Genomic DNA, 12,162 nt, shown 5'->3' on the forward strand with positions numbered 1-12,162 from the left:
AATAATAATAATAATAATAATACAAAGGAACGGGACGTTTCAAGGCTGTATTGCAGTCTGAAAGTTACGAGCACTGATATTCATCACCCTGCCAGAAGGCCTATACCACAATTATGCTGAAAATGGAATCAATGATTTCTGACACTGGACATCGTGACATCTGCGACATCTCAATGGAAAATGGATGACGTCGTTCTGCGAAGCAAGTTGCACAAGCTAACTGCTTCAACATCTATGGAATTCGTTAAAAAAAGTGGTTTCCTCTGAACCTCAACTTGGTTTAACATACTGTTTCTCTGATACAACATTTTTTCAAATGGTGTATATCTAAACAATTTCTCCATACCACATTAAATTTATCTTTTGACAGTGGCTTTACCATTATTGGTTATCTATTAATTTCTGCAATCGTGTAATATAACACTCACAGAAATACTCGTATGGCTGCCTTTTGTCCTAAATCTACACCTAACATCGAAAGAGAAAGACGCCCAAATGCTATTGATCTGTTCTTTCAACCTTGATCGCCTTTCATTTGCAGCTATTTATTGCACGCCATTAGAGAACATCATTCGAGATGCGTTACAAGGCGAAGTTGCACTGAACAACATCACGGGATATTTTCGTATAACCTCAGCACCGAATAATGCAGCGCTCGCTCTTCAATCAAACAACATCTATAGATGTGTGTTATCATATACAGGAGCTGTATTATGAGTTATTAGGGCTAAACATTCTTTTTTTATAAATAACACGCATCGGCCTAAAATCCGACATGAATTACGCGTCCAGCCCAGCTGAGTCGCTGACAAGTGACGACTTAGTCTATTCCCATAAATAGATTCAAAGGTGTGTATTGTATTTATGGACAGTTGGGTCTTTGGTTAGGCTTATGTTGTTCTTTGCACCAAGATTGTGACTGTTTTTTTAAAGAATTTTCTCCCAAGATATTTCTTCACAGTTTTATTATCAAGTCGTTCAACCACTTTAACAGGTCATAAGGAACTTTAAAATGAACTCGACGGTCGATTGCATAGCTCAGAGAGAGAGAGAGAGAGAGAGAGAGAGAGAGAGAGAGAGAGAGAGAGAGAGAGAGAGATTAATTTGCACAACGATGAATTTATTCTACAAAAAATACTTGTTACTTGGGATCTTCAGCCAAAAGATGTTTCTTAGGTCTGGCTCTAAGCCGAGTACTGACTAGGCAGCATTTTTATTACTCGAAGAGATTCTGGAAAAGACATCTAGAGAACGGAATGATGGGCCAGTTCTATCTACTGAAACATGCAATGGCAACGGCTACGGCAACGGCAACGTCACAAAGGCAGCGAAGCATTATAGGTCTACTTAGAATGACAACAAAAATTCAGCGAGGCAGAATCAGAGAGCAGAGCTGCAGCTTGACAGAAATGAAAGACCCGGTGTTGCTATCTCAGTCACTGGCATTTAAAGGTACCGATAGCATCCCGGGCCATCTATCTATCTATGAGGTCAGCTCGGTATTAAAAGAAGCCAGCTTCCGCGAAGCTTGCATTCATAGACAGTTAACTCGTGATCAAAGTGCTGTCATGTTACTAAAGATCGTTAACCCCGAGAAGAGCCACCAGCCGTCACTAACACTAGTCAAGAAATGTCAATAGATGGGAAAATATAACCTTTACCAGGCGCTAGATTACTAATGCAAGGAGCAAGGGTGAATGAACCCAAGAAATAAAAAACCAACGAAAGAAAACTGGACTCATGGAACGGGGTCTGTTATAGAAGACGTAAAGGTTAAATGTATCCACATCTCATAATAACGTAATGCAAATAGAGTGAGTTGAGACCATCGGAGCAGCAGAAAGAAGGAAAAGCAGGAATTGTCGTAATAAGTTAAGGGGGAGGGGGTTGAAGAGGGAGGGATAATTCAGCAGGAAGAAGGGGGATGGGACGTTGGAGGGGGGGTTTAACTAAGCAGGCACACATTCGGACGAGCAGTACCATGGCTACCGTCAGCCGAGTAAGGTGTGTGCGTGTGTTTTCCTCTATAACCTTGTGATAAAAACGCTCTTTTTATCCCGTCGCCTCCCATTTCTCAAATATCACAGAATAAGCAAATGTATTCGGAAGATTTCTCAACCATTTCATCACCAACATCCATGAAGGTAAGACCTGACGACCGTCCATGTGTGTGTGAAAGATTTGCTGGAGGTATTAATTGTGAATCACCGAAAAGAGAAGAGAATAGCGGTTAGTCTTCTCCGCCACTCCATAGAAAATGATGGATCTCGAGGCGTGTGTCGTTGCCGGCAACGCATCCTTGTTGTTATTCTCGTGCAGGCGCATTCCAAACGTTCGTATTGTGCTTGGTGGAAGAACTTCCTTTGCAGCTCTCAGATTTCCTTTAGGAGTTGTGAAATAGAAATTTTGTCGCCTTTCACCGTTCGAAGCGGTGTCAGCAGCACGCGGCGCAGGGTTCTTCTCCATTGGTGCAAAGCTCCGAGAAGTTTGGAGGAAAAACGGTCGAATTGCGATAGGCTGTTTTTTTACGCGCTTTACACATGCACTACATTGTTATTAAGCAAGCGATAACATTTACACTCTTAACTTAAAACAATGACAAAGGCTGTGTCCCGGGAACACACTAAAATCTCCAGAAAAGTAATCGCGAAAATAAAAAACTCGCTAAAAATAAAACCAGGCTAGATAAAGGGACGAGGCACGCGGGTCATTCAAACTAGTGTGGAGTAAGCACTGTACAAGCTATGCTGTACCTGCTTACCTTACTTTCCTTTGTTTTGAACTGCGGAGTCCTTAGCAAAATCACTTGGGAGCTGTTTAAATAAGATCTGTAAAGGGGAGTTGTTTAATAAGGTCAACAAAGTTACACAGGAGTGGAATGCAACTAGATACTACTCTATTAGACCTATTCTTCGAAGATTCGCATTGCTCTCTCTCTCTCTCTCTCTCTCTCTCTCTCTCTCTCTCTCTCTCTCTCCATATATATATACATATATATATTATTAATCAAGGGACCAGATTATGTAAGAAAAAAAGTTATATTCATTAGGATACGGTAAAGATATTAAAATATATGAAATTTCTTGGTGGCACAGATCTCAACTTGTTTTCATGATGCCTATGATATTAGGTATTTATTCAGCAAGATTCCATATAAAGTGTTTCTTAGCTCTTGAATGTATAATCAAAAACTATTGGAACAAGGGATGTTCGTAAACGGAGAACAAGATTGGTAGCTGCACTGGTTTCTTTCAGATAACGCTTCTTTCAACGGTATTTAGGACGAACTGATGGCCAAATGAAACACCGTTTTAAATTATCATTTTTATTGCTTATAATTTATTATTATTATAACTTAAATATCGAATACCTGAAGAGGGTCGCAGAGAACATATGACGCAACGGTGCATTTTGCCAGTGCACGTGAATTCACCTTTCACTTTCTCAAGAAATTCGGGTCAGATGCCAGATCCTCAGTGCGCACACATTTTCTGATACGCACACACGCGCACGCGCGCAAACGCATACATACATACTTACATACACACACACGTATATATGTGTGTGTGGTTGTGACTTGCATGTCATTTCGTTAAATTATACTGAAATAACGACCAATGAAGTTAACAGTAAAGATTGCCTCAGCCTCAGTAACGGTGTGTACATAACTGGAAAATATGGTCATCTCTACGCATCAGTCCACTTGGGGCCCTAGAGGAGGATTATTGCATAGGTGACCATCTTTTCACGATGCAATGATCCTTTGTTAAGACTTCTTTTCATTATGATTAACAACTCCATTCCCCCAACATGACCAGATCACCTTGGCACTCATAGGAATTTCTTTTATTTATTTATTTAGTTTTGTTATATTCCATAGATTTTTGGTTTAGGGGTATGGTATTTCCTTGTGTTTCCCGAGTGAAAATAACCTGCTTGGATCAGGCTGGGTTAACTTACATCCAATTTGGTAGTTTTCATAAATTTTTATTTCCCTTCCTTCTAAATTGTACTGCATATATTTGTATTACCGAAAAGTGGAACACAGGTCAGCGCGAACCTTCTGATTATTATACACATGCATAGGCCAATGCATATTGTCAATTTTTGTATTCTGATGAGTTTTTATGTAATCAAAAAGCAGTTTCTCCTGATAGGGGTGGCTTCAAAGATTTAAAAAGAATTGTCAGTCATCACCTTGATTGCCATTTAGTGTCGTTAACGATTTGTGAGCTTAAAATGAATGAAAACGGGACAGAAGTCAAATTTCTTCGATCTTTAGAAAGAGCGTATTTTCATGGTTTCCAAAACGCTGATCTTAGCATAACAGCTTAGTCTACAGCTACCACGTTTAATTAATAGCATTTGATCCATAATTATTTTATTTTATTTGTTGTAAATGCTCTCTTCAAGTTTTGCATTTCAGTTGTTTTCGTTTTGGTGTGACGTCACAACCACTGTTTATTTTGGTGTGACGTCATGGAACACGAGACATGTACCACCACCTGTTCGTATTCAGTCACTCGTGTGTTCCTTCGGTATCAAGTTCGAGCTCAGAATTTTCCAAATGCCTCGCGGTCAAGCTTTTTGGCAAAGCTTAAATGGCCTTCATCTTTTCCAAGTGTTCAAGAACTTGGTGTCACGCACGTATATTTTTCGGCATCTTTTGCCATTTATTTTTTCCCAAGGTTTCCTGTGTAGGGATCATGTTGCGGATATCGGCGATCGATAAGCCCAAGCGACCACCGGATATATTAATCGGATATTACTGTAGAAGCGGCAGCAGTGCACGTTAGTTTCGTATGAGGCCTCAGTGGTTTGGACGAATAAAGTTATATATACTGTGAGTACGGTAGTTTCTTGTGCATTTTTCACAGAACAGTTATTAACTTCAGTGTTTAGTCAGATAAAAAGAAAAAAAAAACTAACATCGACCCCATAGTAGAACACGACTCCTCACCAACCCCCTTACACGTTCAGAAAAAGAAATATTAATAATAATAAAAAAATATATATATATATTATATATATATATATATATATATATATATATATATATATATATATATATATATATATATATATATATATATATATATATATCATTAATACATATCCTTTATGTAAGGATAAAATTTCCTTCTCCCATTTCTTTCGCGAGCGTTTCCCGAAAAAATATTTCAGCTATACTTTTTTATAATCCGTTACTGTGGGAATAGTATTGCGACTACACATCGTCATTGGGAAGGTTGTGTTTGGTGATACCTCGTTCAAGAGTGAGTCATAAATGTGTATCAGGCGTTGTAATCTACTGTATTGTTTGATTTATTTCCACTTCTACGAATGTTCAGTCGACAACCCAGAGTTAGATATCGAACACTTTGAACACCCCTGGATTAGACCTATGACGCTAAGCTAGCATTTTAAAGGTAAAAATATACGAAAAAGTATAATTTCTTTTACGTCTACTGCAGAGCCGATTAGCATCAAGCGTATGTGATTGTATATATCACTGCCTATCTTTGGAGGTTCCGTCCCAGTGGCACTTTCTGGAACTCTTATTAGCGGGCAGGTGCTAGGAGATTTGATAAAGGTTGGCTGTTAGGGGATGGAAAGAGACAGGCTTCACAAGGCAACTTTTGAGGAAATTCGAAATAGAGATGAACGTAACGCAAGGAATTTGTGAAAGCAATCATGTTAGTGTAAGTGGTAAATATACTGCGAAATGGAAATAATCGGAAAAACTGTAATACTCGAGTAAACATAGGGAAATTTTATGTGGTAAAGTAACTCCGAAAAATGATGGGTCATTACTGATATAAAAACGTTTAATATTTTACGTACACGGGTATTACATACTTTTGCAAAAGATGCAAGGAAAATGCAACATGAACTTGCTGTTCATGCCTTTCAAGCATAAAACGCTGTTTCTGTTAGGAATGAGACGAAGAACTAGACTGACGTTACGGGTGGTTTGGAGTATAGGCTACTTCTCACAGGAACCGTTGCCCTGACTCTATTTAAGTCATTGTTGAACTGAATGATATATGCCCTTACTGCTCAAACCCTTACTCATCTCCGTCGTGAGGTCGCCAATCTCTGCATGTTTGATACATAATATTTCCGGCCTTGCTTTCGAGAGCTCTTAGGTGTAAACAACCTATACTGTGTTGTTTTCTGTTTACTTCAGACTTCATGACCCCAGACCATGTATCAGGCGTGACTTCAGAAGTCACTGCTTCCAGAATAATTACGTTTGACATCAGTTACGAACGAAGGAAAGTTCTCAAAGACTTTTTTATTATCTCTTAGGTGACAGCTTAATTTAGGGTACCGGACCCGTCCCAGTTCATGGAAAAAAATGTAACGCAGAAGGTCCTTGTTTGATAGTGTATATCAACGGTTAAGCCATCAGATTCGTGATGGGAATTTTTTCGTTTCCTTTTTTTAAGAGATTGTTTTGTTCCAGGTAAGCAATCCAGTGTTCATTGTTTTGACCGGCTGACCAAACGTATCGCAGATGTCGATAATTTAGACGAGAAGAGGAATATTGGTTCAAGTACAGATGTGTAGAATATCCTTCCATATGACTTACGTGATCACATTGTTTGCATTTCTTAACGTGATCACTTTGCATTTCTTAGATGTCAAGTGTATGAATCTCTCTCTCTCTTGGAATCACGAATGGACGCGTTCCCTATAATTCAGTACGCTCTTGTCGACTGATAGTGGGCCCCAATGAGGTGATCCTTACTCCACCGGAGTGAAACCATTCGTCAGATACTGTCACGAAAATATTCACACAACCAGGTATCATATATATATATATATATATATATATATATATATATATATATATATATGTATGTATGTATGTATGTATGTATGTATGTATGTATGTATGTATGTATGTATGTATGTGTGTGTGTATGAGAAAATAAACATATTTTGAATGTTTATGTGCGTTCTCGAAGTTCCGTACAAGGATTTTGGGGTTAATATCTCATTTGGAACGGATATTAAATCTTGTTTATAAGCGGTTTTTTATTGTCGACTCGTAATCCTTTTTTAATCTCATGACGCAAAATATGCATTTTTTTTCTAGTGTACCTCAGGTGAAAACTCAAGTAGCCTTTCTTTCTTAATCAAAACGTTTTTCTGTATGTTATTGTTTGTCAGGCATGAAATTTTCATACCTTTCACTATTAACAGAACCATTGGGACAAAAGCAGATTTGGGTTAAATGTGATTCAGGTTTGATCATCTGGGTTGCCATGCCCAGTCCTAGGGGGAGGGGGATAGGGAAGATGTAGTAGTGAAAATAAGACAGGGCTAAAATTTTAACATCTTTAGCACTACAAGGCCAGAAATGACAAAACTTACTGGAAAAATGTCTTTAGTAGGGGAGACTCAGGTTTGTTCAAACAATGGCCCTAGAGGCCAGGGAGGGCCACGATATGGGTACAGAGTTTGCATTGAAATACGAGGTAATTCCTAATTATATACTAACGTGTAGCCAGATGGATCAGGTGAGCAGTGTAGTATATTATGTCTGTGTTATGTGACTGCAAGTGTCCCAAATAACAAGCTTTTTCGTGTACACACACACACACACACACACACACACACACACACACACACACACACACACACACACACACATATATATATATATATATATATATATATATATATATACATATACATATATTTATATATATAATGGCTACTGTGCATACATATACTTAGAGTAGTGATGCATTTTATTTCTTGTTCAGGCTGACACCGTTTCAGTTTGCAATCGACTATTTCAGAATAAACAAAATGCGGTGCCTGGAGTAGTCCGTTCGTTTTGGCGTATTATCATTGTGCATCTCGATTGCATGAAAGAGGTTCAGGCAAACCCGAGAATATAATGCCAAGTAACTGCGCCGTCTACGGGTGCAACAATAGATACGACACTTGCAAGGGCACCGGAATACGCTTTTTCCGATTTCCGCGGGATGAGGCCGTCAGGAGAGACTGGGTGCACAATTGCAGGCGTTCGGATGAGATCAATACGAAGTACGCGGCCGTATGCTCCGAGCACTTCACGGAGGGCGACTTCGTCGATGACCTCAAGTCGCGGCTTTTGATGCTGAAGCCTCCGGCCAACAAGAGGCTGCTGAAGAGACACGCCGTGCCCTCTCTCAGACTTTACGCAGGTAAATGGAAAGGTTTTCTCTTGCATTAGCTGTGGTCACAGGCCTTACCGCCTCCGTATGGGGAGGGGGGGGGGGTGGTTAGTGCCTCAGTACGCCGCATGTGGTGCACTTCCGGCATTACTTGAAGGTCTTTGCAGCGTCCCTTCGGACCCTAGCTGCAGCCCCTTTCATTCCTTTTACTCTACCTCCGTTCACATTCTCTTTCTTCCGCCTGACTTTCCACCCTCTCTAACAATTGTTTCATAGTGCAACAAGTTGAGAGGTTTTTCTTCTGTTACACTTTTCAGACCTCCTTACTGTCAATTTCCCTTTCAGCGCGAATGAACCTCATAGGTCCTAGCGGTTCGTCTTTGGTCTAAATTCTATATTCTATTCTATTCTTGGTTTTACCGCTTTCAGTTCTGATTTTACAGTATGCCCAGTAGGAAGCAAAGACATTAAAAACATTACAAAAGAGGTTGTAGCTTTCAGATCACACTACTCATGAACCATGGCGCACTTTCCAGAGACATTTTTGTTTTGAATTTATAGGCGTAATTGGGCTATTATTACGAAAGGCATTAATGCCTCGAAATGTGGCAACGAATTAGCACGATTAGAATAATTAAATAATTTTGAGATAACTTTTTAAAAAATACAACCTTTTTATAACAGTTTTTCCAGGTATTCCTCCTGCCATACGCCAGGTAATCAATGAACGTAAAGTAGATTACACGAATGAACGATCAAGGGAAGCAAAGTAACCCTCTTCGATTTTTTTATATTATTATTTGGTTTAATTAAGACCAGTCCAAGCGACAAAGGATATCCCCACTTTGTGTGACCTTCACCGTTCTCCACCAGAACACACTTGCACCAGTATTAGTTTTGAGTATTCTTTTTATCTAAATGCCAATGCATTGGACAACTTATAACCTGGTTTGTCCAGTAAACTCTGAACGGGAAGAAGGGGAATGATACCTGACTTTTGACTTCCAAGAAATCGATTGGGCCGCTTAGTGACGAAGAGATTATGGGTATTAGGAAAGTCGGAAGCGCGAGATCTTGTAAATTGTTTATAATTACTTAATTAAGAACGATACCTTGACTTTAGATGGCGTGGTAAGTTCAGAATAATCCCATTCTTTACTGTTCCCCCAGAGAAAAACAGTATCCGATCAAGTACTGCAAGTGGAGATTTTGATCTTATTTCTGCTGGTACAAAAATGGTTAATTATGTTTGCTTTTAATTTAGTTCCTTTAACTTAGATATTCACGTTAGAAGTCCGTCAGTAAAGGGTTCTGCTTTTACCAAACAAAAGAGTTTTATTTTCATCAGTTTGTGATTAAATTTTATTTCATGTGTATATTTTTAATTTGTGATTGCCTTTCAGTTTGCAGTGCTAGCCGTAGATTATGTTAGATAATTAGGTTGTAGCTTAAAAACCAAGACCGCATGAGCTACTAGTGTACTTTCATTGAGTTAATGCGGGTAATAAGTGGAAAATCCCATTAGATTAATAAACTCATAAACGAGCAAGCGCAAGAATCTTGTATTTTAGCATAGTCTTGCCTTGCGCCATGGAGCCTTTCTTCTCCCAAGAATAAGAAGTTGGAGCACGAGTAAGGTAGCATTATTTGATTTTGTTACCAATTGGCGTTACACTTATCATGACCAGCGACGATGTGAGGTAACATTTTACATGTTGTAGACTGAATTCCAGGTCGTTATGTAGTAGTAAAACATTGTAACCTGATCTCGTGCTACTATGTGGAATGAATTCTAACTAGCGATGTGCTTGAAAGTACGGTCTTGCGGTTGCTGTTTCGATTTTGAGCTTGGAGGCACTATTAAAAAGTGTTTGCAGCGTCCATTCGGCCCTAGCTGCGCTCATTTTACCTCCATTCCCTCTTCTTTATTTCAGGTATGCTGTCCAACCTCTCTTAACTATTGCTTCTTAGTGAAACTGTGAGGGTTTTCTCCCAGTTCACCTTTAGATCCTTGTAATTCGTCTTTAGGTCCTCGTTATTTCATTTCTCCGTCTTGTTTTCAAATTATTACATCTCTCATTTCACTGTTTTAAGCACTGAATGGCCGAAAATACCCAGGTGCTTGACCTGACATCTTAAATTTCATCAATCATATCAACCTGTTTGCAGCTGGTCATGTCAGTCAAGGTCAGTGAATTGTTTCGCAGAGGCCATCCGCTATTAAAACTGTCACGGAAGGGTCGAGTAATTATCATTTGGAAATTGACGTCTGATACCAGCGTTAAGGAAGTCTGATTTTTTGCCTGGTTTAATCACTGTTAGTTTCGTGATTCCAAGTTTATAATGTTTTCATGGTCATATGTACGCATGTATGTATGGATATATATATATATATATATATATATATATATATATATATAATATATACATTACACACACATATATATATATATATATGGCCTATATGGAATGGAATAAATGACATAAAATTTAGGCCAAACGCCAAGCGCTGAAACCAATGAGGTCATTCAGCGCTGAAAGTGAAACTGAAAGTAAAAAGGTTTTAAAGGTGTAACAGGAGGAAAACCTCGCAGTTGCACTATGAAACAATGCTGTCAGGAAAGGGTGGAAAGTAAGATGGAAGACAGAGAAATGAACGGAGGTACAGTAAAAGGAATGAAAGAGGTTACAGCTCGGGGCAGCAGAGACATTGCAAAGAACCTCAAGTAATGCCTACAGTGCGATGCATGAGGTGCAATGATGGCTTTACCCCTACAGGGTATGTAGCCTATATATATATATATATATATATATATATATATATATATATATATATATATATATATATATATATATATATATATATATATATATATGTGTGTGTGTGTGTGTGTGTGTGTGTGTGTGTGTATGTATGTGTGTATATATATATATCCTGATGTATGTTTGTGTGTGTTTACGCGCGTTTGGGTGTTTTTGTGTACAATTTAAGTTGTTTTATTTTAGTTATTCCAATAAATTACATAATAAAATATCAGCACAGCTAAGGCACCACCTTAATCTGAACATTAAATGTCTGCTACTGCCATCTCACAATTTTCATGTGGATGGCAGTAGCAGACTCTCAACCTCAAACCTTTCGGAAGTAGGGCAGACGAAAAGTCGCTTTTAATTTACTTCCTTGATATGTATGTTTGAATTCCGGCAGTTATTTATTGCTAGATTTGCATTCTTCAGACGAAGAAATCATATATTTTCATCAGTTTTTTATTACATTTTATTCCCTATGTTCATTCGAAATTTGGAATTTGTCTTCATTCCAGATGTATGTTTGAGATTTACGAATTGTTGCGTATTCTCGAAATATTTTATTACAAGTTGTTCTCGGTGCAATTTTTGTGATGTTGTGAGGAAGGTGCGAGGAAGAGAGACGGGCTAGACGGAACACCCTTTGATTACACTATCTCCAGTAAGCCGAGTGAGGCCAAAGTAATAAAAAAAGTAGAATTGGAAATTAGGGGTCTCTTATTTATTCGGTATGAATATTTAAAGAAAGGATTATTCTTATATTAAAATTCCGTGGTTAAACCCATGTTTTCCTCGTGTAATGAAACCAGATGGTTTCCCGTAAAAATGTTCCCTTGCGCCCCAAATTTCATTCTGTAGCTTTCGTGACTGCTTAACACGTTCCTGAAAGCTTATTTACAGTCATGTCATACTTTGACTGGATGAGGTCATTGCTACCTGTAGGCTATACTTTAACAGCATGGATGATATTGTCTTTTACGTCTTATGTCAACTGATTGCTTCCATTAATTTTTGTTTTTAATTTTTATGTTTTTCTTATGTTTTTACAGTGCATTTTCTTTGTAAAATTACCTAAATTAATGGTAACGCGGTGATTGGTAACTGGTAACAGTTTGTGAATAATTTTCACCGCAGTTTTCACAGCAGCTTGGAATACCAATATATTGTGGTATAATACGGC

At 38.4% G+C, this 12,162-nt stretch overlaps 1 protein-coding gene across 3 annotated transcripts in view; it reads left to right on the forward strand.

Moving 5' to 3' along the window:
• The first annotated feature begins 1,947 nt into the window (after window positions 1–1,947).
• The window catches only part of LOC136852569 (serine-rich adhesin for platelets-like), a 144,517-nt gene continuing 134,302 nt past the window's right edge, over window positions 1,948–12,162 (forward strand). Inside the window, exon 1 of one of the 3 annotated variants that reach the window (XM_067127371.1) lies at window positions 1,948–2,144. The gene's annotated coding sequence lies outside the window, so the exon portion shown is untranslated. The remainder of the gene's footprint in view (window positions 2,145–12,162) is intronic. The other 2 variants (XM_067127368.1, XM_067127370.1) reach the window with 2 other exon arrangements.

This window comes from Macrobrachium rosenbergii, chromosome 25 (assembly GCF_040412425.1).
Source record: "Macrobrachium rosenbergii isolate ZJJX-2024 chromosome 25, ASM4041242v1, whole genome shotgun sequence".
NCBI classification, from domain to species: domain Eukaryota; kingdom Metazoa; phylum Arthropoda; class Malacostraca; order Decapoda; family Palaemonidae; genus Macrobrachium; species Macrobrachium rosenbergii.